This window comes from Rhinoderma darwinii, chromosome 5 (assembly GCF_050947455.1).
Source record: "Rhinoderma darwinii isolate aRhiDar2 chromosome 5, aRhiDar2.hap1, whole genome shotgun sequence".
Lineage (NCBI taxonomy): Eukaryota > Metazoa > Chordata > Amphibia > Anura > Rhinodermatidae > Rhinoderma > Rhinoderma darwinii.
The window spans coordinates 20,850,229-20,865,886 of record NC_134691.1 but is presented as its reverse complement, the minus strand read 5'-3'; the positions used below and the strand labels follow the sequence as shown (position 1 = coordinate 20,865,886).

The 15,658-nt window shown below is 45.0% G+C and overlaps 1 long non-coding RNA gene across 1 annotated transcript in view; it reads right to left on the bottom strand.

Moving 5' to 3' along the window:
* The window catches only part of LOC142651269 (uncharacterized), a 29,106-nt gene extending 22,233 nt beyond the window's left edge, over positions 1–6,873 (bottom strand). Inside the window, exons 1-2 of the long non-coding RNA XR_012847592.1 lie at positions 6,787–6,873; positions 2,326–2,471 (exon numbers count right to left, since the gene is read on the bottom strand). This is a non-coding gene — a long non-coding RNA (uncharacterized LOC142651269). The remainder of the gene's footprint in view (positions 1–2,325; positions 2,472–6,786) is intronic.
* Positions 6,874–15,658: the final 8,785 nt, after the last annotated feature.

The following is a 15,658-nucleotide window of genomic DNA, read 5'->3' as shown; positions in this document are numbered from 1 at the left end:
AGAAGAAATGTTCCCCTCGGGCACAACTGCGTATTTTTTTATTTCCTGACTTATTGGAGCCATAACTAATTTTATTTTTCATAGACGTAGCGGTATGAGGGCTGGTTTGTTGCGGGACGAGCTGTAGTTATTATTGGTACCATTTTGGGGTACATGCGACTTTTTGATCACCTTTTATCCTATTTTTTGGGATGCCAGGTAAACAAAAAAACGCAATTCTGGCACAGCTTTTTTCGTTTTTTTTTTATACAGCGTTCACCATGCGTTATAAATGACATGTTAACTTTATTCTGCGGGTCCGTACGATTCCGGCGATACCTAATTTATAGAACGTTTTCATGTTTTACAACTTTTTGCACAATAAAATTACTTTTGTAAAAAGAATGTATTTTTTCTGTCGCCAAGTTGTGAGAGCCATAACTTTTTAATTTTTTTGTCGACGGAGGTGTATGAGGGCTTGTTTTTTGCGGGACGAGCTATAGTTTTTATAGGTACCATTTTTGGATACGTGCGACTTTTTGATCACTTTTTATTCTAATATTTGTAGGGCAAAGTGACCAAAAAACAGAAACTCTGGTAACGTTTTTTACGGTTTTTTTTACGCTGTTCACCGCGTGCAATAAATAATATAATATTTTGATACCTCAGGTCGTTACGGTCGTGGCGATACCAAATACATATGGTTTATTATTATTTTTCAATAATAAAGGACTTGATAAGTGTAAAAGGGGGATTGTGTTTTATTTGATTACTTGAAACTTTTACTGTTTTCAAACTTTTATTTTGTGCACTTTTTTTTACACTTTTTCTCAAGTCCCACTAGGGGACTTGAAGTTCCAACGGTCAGATTTTTTTTTTTCTAATACATTGCACTACCTATGTAGTGCAATGTATTAGATCTGTCAGTCATTCACTGACAGCAAGCCGATTAGGCTTCGCCTCCCGGCGGGGCCTAAATCGGCTTCCGTAATGGCAGAGCAGGAGACCATTGTGTCTCCTGTTGCCATAACAGCAGTCGCCAGTCCCGATTGCCTGTCAGGGCTGGCGATCTGCTAGTAACCGCTACGATGCAGCAATCGCTTTCGATTGCTGCATCGAAGGGGTTAATGGCAGGGATCGGAGCTAGCTCCGGTTCCTGCCGTTACAGGTGGATGTCAGCTGTACAGTACAGCTGACTTCCACCGCTGATGACGCCGGATCAGCTCCTGACCCGGCGCCATCTTGCCGGCAGCTACGGAAGCCGATCAGGCTCCGCCGCCGGGCGGATCTTGACCGGCTTCGGTGCTAGGCAGACCGGGAGGCCAGTATTAGGCCTCCGGTTGCCATTGCAGCCACCGGAACCCCGGCAATTTCATTACTGGGGTTCCGATGAGCTGCAAACACCTTAAGTGCAGCGATCGCGTTTGAGCGCTGCACTTAAGGGGTTAATGGCGGGGATCGAAGCTAATTTCGGTCCCCGCCATTACAGCCGGATGTCAGCTGTAAGATACAGCTGAGATCCGGTGATGATGGCACCGGCTCAGCTTCTGAGCCGGTCCCAAACATTTGGCGTACATGTACGGCAAGATGCGGGAAGTCAATACTTTCCATGACGTACATGTACGGCAAATGTCGGGAAGGGGTTAAATTCAGATGTAAAATGGTGGGCAAAAATGTTATCAACACGCATTAATTATTTTCTCCCCAAATTGGTAGGAGCAGAACAAGTGGGATTTGTCCCAGGGAGGGAGGGAAAGTTTAATACTACAAGAACCATTCATGCCATGTATTTTGTGAAACAACATAAGACACCTCTGATACTACTTGGTACGGATGCAGAAAAAGCTTTTGAACGCATTGATTGGACATTCCTAAAAGCTGCTCTCCATAAATTTGGTTTCCCACAACAATTCATAGATGCAATTTTTTTCACTATACACGATTCCCACAGCAAAAGTGAATGGCACCTTTTCAGATTCCTTCCCTATCCGGAATGGTACACGTCAGGGACAGCGGCGGATTAAGTAGACTATAGGCCCTGGGCTGTTACCCAAACTTGGGCCCCCCTTCTCCCCCGCCGAGCCGTAACACTACCTTTTTGTGCAAGCATTAACAAATGGGTGTTACGATTCCCCTTGTCTGGCTGTGTCCCTACATACTGACAGTCTCCAACCATCGCTGACAGTATCGCACTGTGCAGGGACACATCCTCCTAACAAGGGGAATGGTAACACACATTTGTCTGTCAGTCCTGGACTGCACAAAGACTTTTAGTGAAACACAAGGATTTCCTATAATACACATGTCAGGAGAGGTGACAGATTCTCTATAAATCTAGTGACTCACAGGTGACGACTTCTCAGATTCTGGTAACTTTATTCCTCTTTTCTTCTCCATCCGGTCCAGACTTCATTACGACTTCTCCCGGCCATGACCCATTTCTGCAGAATTTGTCACTTAGATGTCTTCTGTTGCTCACTTTTCCAACATTTCTACACATATAAACGAAAACAAAATGATCATGGTACCACACACTGTGGCTCTAAATATAATAGCACCATACACTGCACCCCGGAATATAATAGTGTCAAACACTGTATAGTAAAGCACCACGTGCACAAAGGCCACTGTATATAGCGTCACACACACACATCCCCCTGTATATGGCGTCACACACACACACATCCCCCTGTATATAGCGTCACACACACATCCCCCTGTATATAGCATCACACACACACACACACACACACACATCCCCCTGTATATAGCACCAAACACACATCCCCCTGTATATAGCGTCACACACACACACACACACACACACACACACATCCCCTGTATATAGCGTCACACACACACATCCCCCTGTATATAGCGTCACACACACAGCCCCCTGTATATAGCGTCACACACACACACACATCTCCCTGTATATAGTGTCACACACACAGCCCCCTGTATATAGCGTCACACACACACACACATCTCCCTGTATATAGTGTCACACACATCCCCCTGTATATTGCGTCACACACACATCCCCCTGTATATAGCGTCACACACACACACATCCCCCTGTATATAGCGTCACACACATCCCCCTGTATATAGCGTCACACACACATCCCCCTGTATATAGCGTCACACACACATCCCCCTGTATATAGCGTCACACACACATCCCCCTGTATATAGCGTCACACACACATCCCCCTGTATATAGCGTCACACACATCCCCCTGTATATAGCGTCACACACATCCCCCTGTATATAGCGCCACACACACAGCCCCCTGTATATAGCGTCACACACACAGCCCCCTGTATATAGCGTCACACACACAGCCCCCTGTATATAGCGTCACACACACAGCCCCCTGTATATAGCGTCACACACATCCCCCTGTATACAGCACCAAACACACATCCCCCTGTATATAGCTTCACACACACACATCCCCCTGTATATAGCACCACACACAGCCCCTGTATATAGCGTCACACACACACATCCCCCTGTATATAGCTTCACACACACACAGCCCCCTGTATATAGCGTCACACACACAGCCCCCTGTATATAGCGTCACACACACACACATCCCCCTGTATATAGCGTCACACACACACACATCCCCCTGTATATAGCGTCACACACACACACATCCCCCTGTATATAGCGTCACACACACATCCCCCTGTATATAGCACCACACACAGCCCCTGTATATAGCGTCACACACACATCCCCTGTATATAGCGTCACACACACATCCCCCTGTATATAGCGTCACACACACATCCCCCTGTATATAGCGTCACACACACAGCCCCCTGTATATAGCGTCACACACACATCCCCCTGTATATAGCGTCACACACACAGCCCCCTGTATATAGCGTCACACACACACATCCCCCTGTATATAGCGTCACACACACACATCCCCCTGTATATAGCGTCACACACATCCCCCTGTATATAGCGTCACAGACACATCCCCCTGTATATAGCGTCACACACACATTCCCCTGTATATAGCGTCACACACATCCCCCTGTATATAGCGTCACACACATCCCCCTGTATATAGCGTCACACACACATCCCCCTGTATATAGCGTCACACACACATCCCCCTGTATATAGCGTCACACACACATCCCCCTGTATATAGCGTCACACACACATCCCAATGTATATAGCGTCACACACACATCCCCCTGTATATAGTGTCACACACACATCCCCCTGTATATAGTGTCACACACACATCCCCCTGTATATAGCGTCACACACACATCCCCCTGTATATAGCGTCACACACACATCCCCCTGTATATAGCGTCACACACACATCCCCCTGTATATAGCGTCACACACACACATCCCCCTGTATATAGCGTCACACACACACCCCCCTGTATATAGCGTCACACACACACCCCCCTGTATATAGCGTCACACACACACCCCCCTGTATATAGCGTCACACACACACCCCCCTGTATATAGCGTCACACACACAGCCCCCTGTATATAGCGTCACACACATCCCCCTGTATACAGCACCAAACACACATCCCCCTGTATATAGCTTCACACACACACATCCCCCTGTATATAGCACCACACACAGCCCCTGTATATAGCGTCACACACACACATCCCCCTGTATATAGCTTCACACACACACAGCCCCCTGTATATAGCGTCACACACACAGCCCCCTGTATATAGCGTCACACACACACACATCCCCCTGTATATAGCGTCACACACACACACATCCCCCTGTATATAGCGTCACACACACACACATCCCCCTGTATATAGCGTCACACACACATCCCCCTGTATATAGCACCACACACAGCCCCTGTATATAGCGTCACACACACATCCCCTGTATATAGCGTCACACACACATCCCCCTGTATATAGCATCACACACACATCCCCCTGTATATAGCGTCACACACACAGCCCCCTGTATATAGCGTCACACACACATCCCCCTGTATATAGCGTCACACACACAGCCCCCTGTATATAGCGTCACACACACACATCCCCCTGTATATAGCGTCACACACACACATCCCCCTGTATATAGCGTCACACACATCCCCCTGTATATAGCGTCACAGACACATCCCCCTGTATATAGTGTCACACACACATCCCCCTGTATATAGCGTCACACACACATCCCCCTGTATATAGCGTCACACACACATCCCCCTGTATATAGCGTCACACACACATCCCCCTGTATATAGCGTCACACACACATCCCCCTGTATATAGCGTCACACACACATCCCCCTGTATATAGCGTCACACACACACATCCCCCTGTATATAGCGTCACACACACACCCCCCTGTATATAGCGTCACACACACACCCCCCTGTATATAGCGTCACACACACACCCCCCTGTATATAGCGTCACACACACACCCCCCTGTATATAGCGTCACACACACACATCCCCCTGTATATAGCGTCACACACACATCCCACTGTATATAGCGTCACACACACATCCCCCTGTATATAGCGTCACACACACACACATCCCCCTTTATATAGCGTCACACACACATCCCCCTGTATATAGCGTCACACACATCCCCCTGTATATAGCGTCACACACACATCCCCCTGTATATAGCGTCACACACAGCCCCCTGTATATAGCGTAACACACACAGCCCCCTGTATATAGCGTCACACACACATCCCCCTGTATATAGCGTCACACACACAGCCCCCTGTATATAGCGTCACACACACATCCTCCTGTATATAGCGTCACACACACACATCCTCCTGTATATAGCGTCACACACATCCCCCTGTATATAGCGTCACACACACATCCCCCTGTATATAGCGTCACACACACATCCCCCTGTATATAGCGTCACACACACATCCCCCTGTATATAGCGTCACACACACATCCTCCTGTATATAGCGTCACACACACACACCCCCCTGTATATAGCGTCACACACATCCCCCTGTATATAGCGTCACACACATCCCCCTGTATATAGCGTCACACACATCCCCCTGTATATAGCCTCACACACATCCCCCTGTATATAGCATCACACACACATCCCCCTGTATATAGCGTCACACACACATCCCACTGTAGATAGCGTCACACACACATCCCCCTGTATATAGCGTCACACACACATCCCCCTGTATATAGCGTCACACACATCCCCCTGTATATAGCGTCACACACACATCCCCCTGTATATAGCGTCACACACACATCCCACTGTAGATAGCGTCACACACACATCCCCCTGTATATAGCGTCACACACACACATCCCCCTGTATATAGCGTCACACACACACACACACACATCCCCCTGTAGATAGCGTCACACACACATCCCCCTGTATATAGCATCACACACACATCCCCCTGTATATAGCGTCACACACACATCCCCCTGTATATAGCGTCACACACACACATCCCCCTGTATATAGCGTCACACACACATCCCACTGTAGATAGCGTCACACACACATCCCCCTGTATATAGCGTCACACACACACATCCCCCTGTATATAGCGTCACACACACACATCCCCCTGTATATAGCGTCACACACACACACACACATCCCCCTGTAGATAGCGTCACACACACATCCCCCTGTATAAAGCGTTACACACACAGCAGTGATGAAGGGAGGGAGTGAGTTATGGAGGGATGAACAGATGGAGTGAGTGATGAAGGGATGGGGGTTTGGAAAAGCACTCACCAGCCTGGAGCTCTGTGTAAAAACTTGACTGGTGGGCGGGCCTTCTTCCCTGCAGATATTCTGCTTCTTCACCGTGATAGACGGACCTGATTGGTGGGCGGGGGTCACATGGACACGACGTCATCAAAGGTCCTTTAGCCTTCAATTCGGAGCACATTTATGTAGAGAGGTAACTTTCACTATCCCGGCTAAGCCGGCCCCGAATTGTTCTGCCTGCACCTTCTCTCTGCAGTGACAGTTAGCAGCGCAACTGTGCTGCATAGTTTTTACGATTATGTGCAGTTCGGGCAGCAATGGACCCCCTGAGTGCCTCGGGCGGCCGCCCGAACCGCCCATATGATGATCCGCCATTGGTCAGGGATGCCCTTTATCTCCCACTCGGTTTATACTCGCAATAGAAACATTGCTACTGAAGATACGACAAACCCCCACTATTAAAGGCCTTAAGGTGGGAGATTTTGAGCATAAAACTGCAGCTTATGCAGATGATTTGTTGGTATATATAACTAACCCCTTGGACGCTTGTAAGGGGGCAGGGCCGGCCTTAGGGTAGATGGCGCCCCGTGCGAAATTATCTTTCGGCGCCCCACGCCATTATAAAAAATGCCCCATAAAAAAGCATAATTCCTCCCCACAGTATAATGCCCTATATAGTGCCCCCACAAAGTGTAATGCCCCTTTATTGCCCCACACACAGTATAATAATAATATTTAATAATGTAATATATTATAACGCCTTCAAGGACACAGTATTTTGTCCTCCAATTGTGCCCACACAGTGTTATGCCCCCTAAGTGCCACACACATTATATTGCCCCTTGTAGTGCCCCTACACAGTATGATGTCCGCTTAGTGGCCTCCACAGAGTAGAATGCCCCCACAGCCCCCCTAGTAGAAAGTGCCCCCTGTAGATTGTGCCGTACAGCCTCCCTGTAGACAGTGCCATAATCCCCCACCTCCTCCTTGTAGACAGTGTCATAATCCCCCACCTCCTCCTTGTAGACAGTGCCATACAGCCCCCATCTGCCCCTTGTAGTGTCATACAGCCCCACCTCCCTCTTGTACACAGTGTCCCCCACCGCCCCCTTGTAGACAGTGTCATACAGCACCCACCTCCCCATTGTAGAACGTGACATACAGCCCCCACATCCCCCTTGTAGACAGTGCCATACTGCCCCCCACCTCCACCTGACAGGATCCTTGCGTAGGCCGGCTTGATCCAGAGATGTCATCACGCCAACTGTCCCTGCGCCTCATAGGCTGCAGGCGCCGCCGTAGCCTGCTACAGAGTTTCCCAACCTTTTCAGACTTGAGCCACCCCTGGAAAAAAAAATATTCCTCAGGGCCCCCCTACCAAAAATTGTTTAGAGAAAGACAGAAAATAGCTAAAAAAAATCTGCTTTTGAATTGACAGCGTTATTTGATGGGGTTTTTTTGTGTTTTTTTTTAAGCCGTTGAAGCGAATGCAAAAGACGCAGCAAAAAAAGCTCCAAACGAGCGCCACAGCTATTTTCTTCCTACTATTAGTTTCAATTGGAGGTCAGAGGTGGAAACCACTTGAAGACCATCAGCCCCCCCCCCCACTCACAGTGAAATGACCATCAGCCCCCACTCATAGTAAAATCACCATCAGCCCCCCCACTCACAGTAAAATCACCATCAGCCCCCCCCCCCACTCACAGTAAAATGACCATCAGCCCCCCCCCCCACTCACAGTAAAATCACAATCAACCCTCCCCCCACTCACAGTAAAATCACCATCAGCCCCCCCACTCACAATAAAATCACCATCAGCCCCTCCACTCACAGTAAAATCACCATCAGCCCCCCCCCACTCACAGTAAAATGACCATCAGCCCCCCCACTCACAGTAAAATCACCATCAGCCCCCCCACTCACAGTAAAATCACCATCAGCCCCCACTCATAGTAAAATCACCATCAGCCCCCACTCATAGTAAAATCACCATCAGCCCCCCCACTCACAGTAAAATCACCATCAGCCCCCCACTCACAGTAAAATGACCATCAGCCCCCCCACTCACAGTAAAATCACCATCAGCCCCCCCACTCACAGTAAAATCACCATCAGCCCCCACTCATAGTAAAATCACCATCAGCCCCCACTCATAGTAAAATCACCATCAGCCCCCACTCATAGTAAAATCACCATCAGCCCCCCCCACTCACAGTAAAATCACCATCAGTCCCTCCACTCACAGTAAAATGACCATCAGCCCCCCCTCCACTCACAGTAAAATCACCATCAGCCCCCCCCCACTCACAGTAAAATGACCATCAGCCCCCCCACTCACAGTAAAATGACCATCAGCCCCCCCACTCACAGTAAAATGACCATCAGCTCCCCCACTCACAGTAAAATCACCATCAGCCCCCACTCACAGTAAGGCTGGGTTCACACACACTATTTACGGACGTAATTCTGGCGATTTAGCCCCGAATTACGTCCAAAAATGCGGCTCAAAAGCGTCGGCAAACATCTGCCCATTCATTTGAATGGGTCTTACGATGTTCTGTGCCGACGGTAATTTTTTTTACGCGCCGCTGTCAAAAGACGGTGCGTAAAAAAGACGCCCGCGTCAAAGAAGTGCCTGTCACTTCTTGAGACGTAATTGGAGCCGTTTTCCCTTGACTCCATGAAAAAACAGCTCCAATTACGTCCGTCATGGACGCAGCGAAAAGCGCCTGCACATGCCATTACGGCTGAAATTCCAGAGCGGTTTTCTCCTTGTAGGTCGTGCCACACGGCCCCCTTGTAGGTCGTGCCACAAGGCCCCCTTGTAGGTCGTGCCACAAGGCCCCCTTGTAGGTCGTGCCACAAGGCCCCCTTGTAGGTAGTGCCACATGGCCCGCTTGTAGGTAGTGCTACACAGCCCTTTTGTAGTTCGTGCCACACAGCCCCCTGTAGGTCGTGCTACACAGCCCTTTTGTAGTTCGTGCCACACAGCCCCCTGTAGTTCGTGCCACACAGCCCCCTGTAGGTCGTGCCACACAGCCCCCTGTAGGTCGTGCCACACAGCCCCCTGTAGGTCGTGCCACACAGCCCCCTGTAGTTCGTGCCACACAGCCCCCTGTAGGTCGTGCCACACAGCCCCCTGTAGGTAGTGCCACACAGCCCCCTGTAGGTCGTGCCACACAGCCCCCTGTAGGTAGTGCCACACAGCCCCCTGTAGGTAGTGCCACACAGCCCCCTGTAGGTCGTGCCACACAGCCCCTTTGTAGGTAGTAGGGATGTCACGATACCTGAATTTGGACTTTGATACTGATACTTCGTGTAGTATTGCAATTTTGATACCAAAACGATACTTTGCCAACAGTAATAAAAAAAGTTCTTCCATTTTCGGATGTGAGGCGCGAGGTGTGATGATGAATTTAACCTCCATTTGCCTCACATTAATAGTAATTAACCCCATCATGTTTCTCAGTCATAATGGGTTAATGTGTGAGGTACATGATGGGGTTAATTACTATTAATGTGAGGCACATGGGGGTTAAATTCATCACACCTCGCGCCTCACATTAATAAGTGAAAGAAGTTTTTTTTTATTTTTTTTTTACAGCGCACACATCATAAATGACGCCCAAAAATTGTTGTGCAGGTTATTACGGCCGCGCCGATACCGAATGTGTCAATATTTTATGTATTGAGACTTATTTTAATGTTTATTGTATTTTTTTAAATTTAACATTACTTTATTTTTAAACTTTAATGTACGGGCATATATCTATATACTGATAGTACACAGGCATATATCTATATACTGATAGTACACAGGCATATATCTATATACTGATAGTACACAGGCATATATCTATATACTGATAGTACACAGGCATATATCTATATACTGATAGTACACAGGCATATATCTATATACTGATAGTACACAGGCATATATCTATATACGGATAGTACACAGGCATATATCTATATACGGATAGTACACAGGCATATATCTATATACTGATAGCACACAGGCATATATCTATATACTGATAGCACACAGGCATATATCTATATACTGATAGTACACAGGCATATATCTATATACTGATAGTACACAGGCATATATCTATATACTGATAGTACACAGGCATATATCTATATACTGATAGCACACAGGCATATATCTATATACTGATAGTACACAGGCATATATCTATATACTGATAGTACACAGGCATATATCTATATACTGATAGTACACAGGCATATATCTATATACTGATAGTACACAGGCATATATCTATATACTGATAGTACACAGGCATATATCTATATACGGATAGTACACAGGCATATATCTATATACTGATAGTACACAGGCATATATCTATATACTGATAGTACACAGGCATATATCTATATACTGATAGCACACAGGCATATATCTATATACTGATAGTACACAGGCATATATCTATATACGGATAGTACACAGGCATATATCTATATACTGATAGCACACAGGCATATATCTATATACTGATAGTACACAGGCATATATCTATATACTGATAGCACACAGGCATATATCTATATACGGATAGTACACAGGCATATATCTATATACTGATAGTACACAGGCATATATCTATATACTGATAGTACACAGGCATATATCTATATACTGATAGTACACAGGCATATATCTATATACGGATAGTACACAGGCATATATCTATATACTGATAGTACACAGGCATATATCTATATACGGATAGTACACAGGCATATATCTATATACTGATAGTACACAGGCATATATCTATATACTGATAGTACACAGGCATATATCTATATACTGATAGCACACAGGCATATATCTATATACGGATAGCACACAGGCATATATCTATATACTGATAGTACACATGCATATATCTATATACTGATAGTACACAGGCATATATCTATATACTGATAGTACACAGGCATATATCTATATACGGATAGCACACAGGCATATATCTATATACTGATAGTACACAGGCATATATCTATATACTGATAGTACACAGGCATATATCTATATACTGATAGTACACATGCATATATCTATATACTGATAGTACACAGGCATATATCTATATACTGATAGTACACAGGCATATATCTATATACTGATAGCACACAGGCATATATCTATATACGGATAGCACACAGGCATATATCTATATACTGATAGTACACATGCATATATCTATATACTGATAGTACACATGCATATATCTATATACTGATAGTACACATGCATATATCTATATACTGATAGTACACAGGCATATATCTATATACTGATAGTACACAGGCATATATCTATATACTGATAGCACACAGGCATATATCTATATACTGATAGTACACAGGCATATATCTATATACTGATAGTACACAGGCATATATCTATATACTGATAGTACACAGGCATATATCTATATACTGATAGCACACAGGCATATATCTATATACTGATAGTACACAGGCATATATCTATATACTGATAGTACACAGGCATATATCTATATACTGATAGTACACAGGCATATATCTATATACTGATAGTACACAGGCATATATCTATATACTGATAGTACACAGGCATATATCTATATACGGATAGTACACAGGCATATATCTATATACTGATAGTACACAGGCATATATCTATATACGGATAGCACACAGGCATTTATCTATATACTGATAGTACACAGGCATATATCTATATACTGATAGTACACAGGCATATATCTATATACTGATAGTACACAGGCATATATCTATATACTGATAGTACACAGGCATATATCTATATACTGATAGCACACAGGCATATATCTATATACTGATAGTACACAGGCATATATCTATATACTGATAGCACACAGGCATATATCTATATACTGATAGCACACAGGCATATATCTATATACTGATAGTACACAGGCATATATCTATATACTGATAATACACAGGCATATATCTATATACTGATAGTACACAGGCATATATCTATATACTGATAGTACACAGGCATATATCTATATACTGATAGTACACAGGCATATATCTATATACTGATAGTACACAGGCATATATCTATATACGGATAGTACACAGGCATATATCTATATACTGATAGTACACAGGCATATATCTATATACTGATAGCACACAGGCATATATCTATATACGGATAGCACACAGGCATTTATCTATATACTGATAGTACACAGGCATATATCTATATACTGATAGTACACAGGCATATATCTATATACTGATAGTACACAGGCATATATCTATATACTGATAGTACACAGGCATATATCTATATACTGATAGCACACAGGCATATATCTATATACTGATAGTACACAGGCATATATCTATATACTGATAGCACACAGGCATATATCTATATACTGATAGCACACAGGCATATATCTATATACTGATAGTACACAGGCATATATCTATATACTGATAATACACAGGCATATATCTATATACTGATAGTACACAGGCATATATCTATATACTGATAGTACACAGGCATATATCTATATACTGATAGTACACAGGCATATATCTATATACTGATAGTACACAGGCATATATCTATATACTGATAGCACACAGGCATATATCTATATACTGATAGTACACAGGCATATATCTATATACTGATAGCACACAGGCATATATCTATATACTGATAGTACACAGGCATATATCTATATACTGATAGTACACAGGCATATATCTATATACTGATAGTACACAGGCATATATCTATATACTGATAGTACACAGGCATATATCTATATACTGATAGTACACAGGCATATATCTATATACGGATAGCACACAGGCATATATCTATATACTGATAGTACACAGGCATATATCTATATACTGATAATACACAGGCATATATCTATATACTGATAGCACACAAGCATATATCTATATACTGATAGCACACAGGCATATATCTATATACGGATAGTACACAGGCATATATCTATATACGGATAGTACACAGGCATATATCTATATACTGATAGCACACAGGCATATATCTATATACGGATAGTACACAGGCATATATCTATATACGGATAGCACACAGGCATATATCTATATACCAGTGGCGTAACTACCGCCGTAGCAGCAGTAGCGGCTGCTACGGGGCCCGCGGCATGAGGGGGCCCGTGTCGCCAGCCGGCACGGGCCCCCACCATGGCCGGAGGCTCCGTTTAGCAGCCGCTATGGCTGCTACAGCGGGACGCCACTGAACACTACGGCAGAGCAGGGAGGTATCTCCCCGCTCTGCCATTAACTGGTTCCCGACCGCTGGCTGTATATTTACGGCCAGCGGTCAGGGTCCTTAAAACCCGAGCCATAGACTTTCTACGGCTCGGGTTTTAACTTGCTGCCCGCGCGATCGGGAAGCTGAATGTCGGGTCTCCGGCTGTCATTGACTGCCGGGGACCCTGAGGAGAGGATAGAAGCAGCTTTCGCTGCTTCTGTCTTCTCTGATCACTTGTACACAGCGCTGAATGCGCGCTGTGTACAGAAATAGAGACAGCAGCAGCGCCGCTGTCTCTATTCCTCCCGGTGATCATGTGACAGGTCACATGATCGGCGGGTGCCGTTACTGACAGACTGCTGCTGGGTCTTACAAGACCCAGCACAGCCCTATTAGTGACAATCGTCACTATGAGAGGGCTGATTTCCCCTGTAACTGGGGCTGCTGTGCAGCTCCAGTTACAGTGGAAAAGATGGTGTAAAAGAAAGAAAAAAAAATATATAAAAGTTCCCCAAAGGTCTTCTTTGACCTTTGAGGGACAGACCATAGTAATAAAAAAATAATAAAGTAAAGTGCAAAAAAAATGTAAATAATAAATACACATAAAATACCCACCCCAAAAAAACAGTTCCCCCCGCCAATCATTGTTGTAACGCTAGCGCTGACCCAATTACCCTAATATAGACATGTAATATATAAAAATTTACGGTAGACAATGACGATCACAAATAAAAGGTCTATTTTAGGGTAAAACTATGTTATTACCCAAAAAAAATAGCTGAAATGTAAAAAAGCTTATTTTTTTACTATTATTTTCAAACTTTATGAATAAAAATTCTAAAATAGCAAAAAAGGTGCGTATAAAAATGATAAAAAAAGAAAATCACGTCGCAAAAATCACGTCGTTAGCCCAACAAATAAAAATGTTATAGCCATTTAACTAACACGTGCTAAAAATGGCTAAACGGTGTCTGGTCCTGAAGGCGCAAAATAGAGCAAAAGACATGTATCCCCCCCCTCTCCACAGGACATGTATCCCCTCTCCACAGGACATGTATCCCCTCTCCACAGGATCTCCACAGGACTGGGGATACATGTGTGATCGCTGGCATTGATAGGGAGAACGGGGACTGAAAGTCCCCTGAAGTTCTCCATCACAAACCTCGGACTTCCGGGGTCTGTGTCGGCAGCTCCGTAGAAATGAATGGAGCGCCGGTCGTGCTTGTGTGCATGCGTGACCAGCGCTCCTTTCATTTTTATTGAGCTGCGCAGACGCCGGAAGTCTGAGATTTGTGATGGAGAAGTTCAGGGGACTTTCAGTCCCCCGTTCTCCCTATCGCTGCCAGCGATCACTCATGTATCCCCTGTCCTGTGGAGCTCCTGTGGAGAGGGGATACATGTCTTTTGTAGGACACACTGTAGGTCGCATTTTTTTGGGAGGGGGAACGCTGTATGGCGTTCCCTACAGGGGGGGGGGTGGCTGTATGGCGTTCCCTACAGGGATGGGGTAGGCTGTATGGCGTTCCCTACAGG